General features: G+C 58.6%; 1 non-coding gene across 1 annotated transcript; it reads right to left on the bottom strand.

Moving 5' to 3' along the window:
- Positions 1–1,309: 1,309 nt before the first annotated feature.
- TRNAT-CGU (transfer RNA threonine (anticodon CGU)) lies at positions 1,310–1,381 on the bottom strand. Its single transcript has one exon. It is a non-coding gene; the product is annotated as a tRNA-Thr (tRNA).
- Between the last annotated feature and the right edge of the window lie 1,440 nt (positions 1,382–2,821).

The following is a 2,821-nucleotide window of genomic DNA, read 5'->3' on the forward strand; positions in this document are numbered from 1 at the left end:
ATAAGAAGTGAAGGAATCCTTTGCACAGATCTCCGACTGGCCAGCTGTTAATTTGATGTGGATCCTTCTACCCTCTGCCCAGTCAGGGAGGGCGGGGCCCAGCCACACGAGCGTCACCCAGCCGCGCCACTGAAGAACGAGAACCTGTCTTTTAAGGCGACCCCCGGGGCGAAGAGAGCTTCTCGGTGTGGTCTGGCAGCATCAGGGCCACGTGGGGGGTAGTCAGGCCGCATCTCGTTTTTACCGAATATGCAGAAGCCCCGGAGGTGGGGCCCAGCGATCGGTGCTTAACAAGCCAGGGGATGCCGAGGAAGGCTGACGACTGTGACAGCCGCTGCTGTGGAGTCGGGGACTCTTAGCCCCTGGCCGCTGCAGCTAGGCTCCTCGCTCCCCATCGCATCCCCCAGGCGCCCTCCCTCCAATCCGAGAGAGCCCGCCCCGATGTGGCTCGGTCACCGAGGTACCCCCAGAGTCCAGCTCCACCACGTATCCACCAGGAGCTCCGTTAACGCTCCCTTCGATTAGGAATCTCGGGCCGATCCGGGTTTCCTCGAGGAGGTCAAGCTGGTTTTCAGAGGGCGCAAAACCCCCGCGGGTCGAGGCCACTGCACGCGTGGTTAAAGGCATTCGAGCAGCCCCGCGGTGCATCCTTTCGTGATGCGAAGAAAATAGGTTCCCTGTGACCCCAGCTCCGTTTCCCGGGGCCGCTTCCACGGCCAGTCCGTCTGGCAGCACGCAAACGCCTACAGCTGGCCAGGCGTCCATTTCACAGAAGGGCAAACGGAGGCTCAGGCGGGTCTAGGTCTGGGCAGGATTTCCTCTCTTCATGCAGTGCCTGCAACGGATTTCTTTTTAAAAATAGCAAGCCAGCCAGCAGCTGCCTCTGGGTGTGGGCCCGGCATCAGGCAACGGCAGTCCTCTCATTAGAGAGGATAAAATTGGGCTTTCAAGTTCAGGGGAAAAGCTTAGCGGCTCTCGAGTCGAGTGCCAGCAGCTGTGGGGTTTTTGCCAGGGGCCACGGTTTCTGGGGGCCCCTCCGCTTCCCGCGGGCGGCGGCAGGGGGCGCCGCCCGGGGCGGGCAGAGTTTGCGGACTCGCCGAGGCCGGACCACCCAGACGCTCACCTCCTGCGAGGGCAGGAGCAGAGCTTGGAGCCACACGAGGTGAAAACAGTTGGCCGGCTCCGCACCCATCTGCACCCAGGGGCGAGGCTCTCGGCGCGGCAGGCGGGCGGGGGCCTCTCCGGAGGCCAGCTCTTGAAAAGTGGTCCCAACCCTAAAAAGTCTCGCCACTAGGGGGGGGTTCACGCCAGGCACGGACGGGGTTCGAACCCGTGATCTTCGGTTTACGAGACCGACGCCTTACCACTTGGCCACCGCGCCTGCGTTAGAATGGCGGCTCCGCGAGCCTCTATCCTGGCGTCGCTCCCGTGAGCTCGCCCCGCGGGCACGAGCGCGAGCGCGCCCGCTCGGCCCCCGCGGGGCCCCGCCCCCTCCCTGCGGCGGGAGGGGCGGGGCTCCAGCGGGCGCGCGCCGGACGCTCTCCGCAGACTCCCGGCGGCCGACCCGCTGGGCTTGGAGGGTAACCCGGTCCCCGCGTGTGGTGGGGTGGCGGCCCCGGAGTCCCCACGGCCACGGCAGGAGGCGTGTCTGGAGCTCCGGAGTCGGCGGAGCAGTTGTCGGGTACTCAGTGCCTAGTGTTCGAATCCCAGCTCCTCCAGAGACAGTCTGAGACCTTGGAGGGCGCTCCTCGGAGCCTCAGTTTCCCCTCTGGGGCGAAGCACCCCGGAAGCGGGAGAAGGGATGGCAGTGCTCGTTGCCAGCCGGATTCCCCGGGCGGTCCCCGGCTGCCCTGCGCGGAGCACACGCTCGGCGACGGTTGTTGAATGAATGAGTAAGTGTTTAAGAAATAAGCTCAAAGCTCCTTTCCCCCGATTGCCGCGGTTAAGCCCAGGGTGTCTGCCTCGTCCCGGAGCAGCGCCATCACCTGGGAGCTTGCCGCCCTGCGACTTGGCGGTTTCACCGGCACCTGCCACATCACACCCGATGGTGGAGCCAGGCAACGTGGGCTTTCACTAGCCCTCCAGGCGATGCTGATGCGCCGGAAAGGCTGAGCCCGGCTGCGCCAGACAACTGATAGACACATTCATATTTATGTACTCAAATGTATGTACGTATTCAAACTTATTTTTATACACATGGACCGACTCTGCAGTTCTCTTGGATTTTTCATGAATGGATGTATGATGTATTAATACAGCGGCTTGTAGTCATAGAAAATAATCACAAGTGACAGTGGATTATTTAACAAACTCTAATCTGTGTTTCGTTAATATTATGCATAACCCAATATTGTAAATTATATATACTACAGTATATACGGTAATATGACCATTCTACAAGGATGGGTTACCTTATTCTCTTTAATAGCTATTAGTGGTTAATTAGCTAATAGTGGTTTCCTTTTGAGTGGCTCTATCGCAGTTGATTTAATCAATTTCTGGGAAGTAGCTTTATGTTGTCCGCAGCTCTTTTGCTGCACAGAACGTTCTGCTATATGCATCTTTCCCGTCTGGTACCAGTGATGCTTGTAGGGCATATGAAGACATACATTAGGACACTACTCACCTACTCAACTGTATAGGCAAATAGGAAACTTAAATACCGGGAAGTTGTGTTCACCAAGTTGCTTTAAATGTCATGGTTTGGGACGGTGAGTGGAAAAGGCACCAACACTTACCCTCAGACACTGGGACAGGAACCCTGAGACACTGCACCCAGTGTGTGAGATCTTTCTGCAAACCTCACCGCAGCTCCCTAATT

This window comes from Neofelis nebulosa, chromosome 18, assembly GCF_028018385.1.
Source record: "Neofelis nebulosa isolate mNeoNeb1 chromosome 18, mNeoNeb1.pri, whole genome shotgun sequence".
Taxonomy (NCBI): domain Eukaryota; kingdom Metazoa; phylum Chordata; class Mammalia; order Carnivora; family Felidae; genus Neofelis; species Neofelis nebulosa.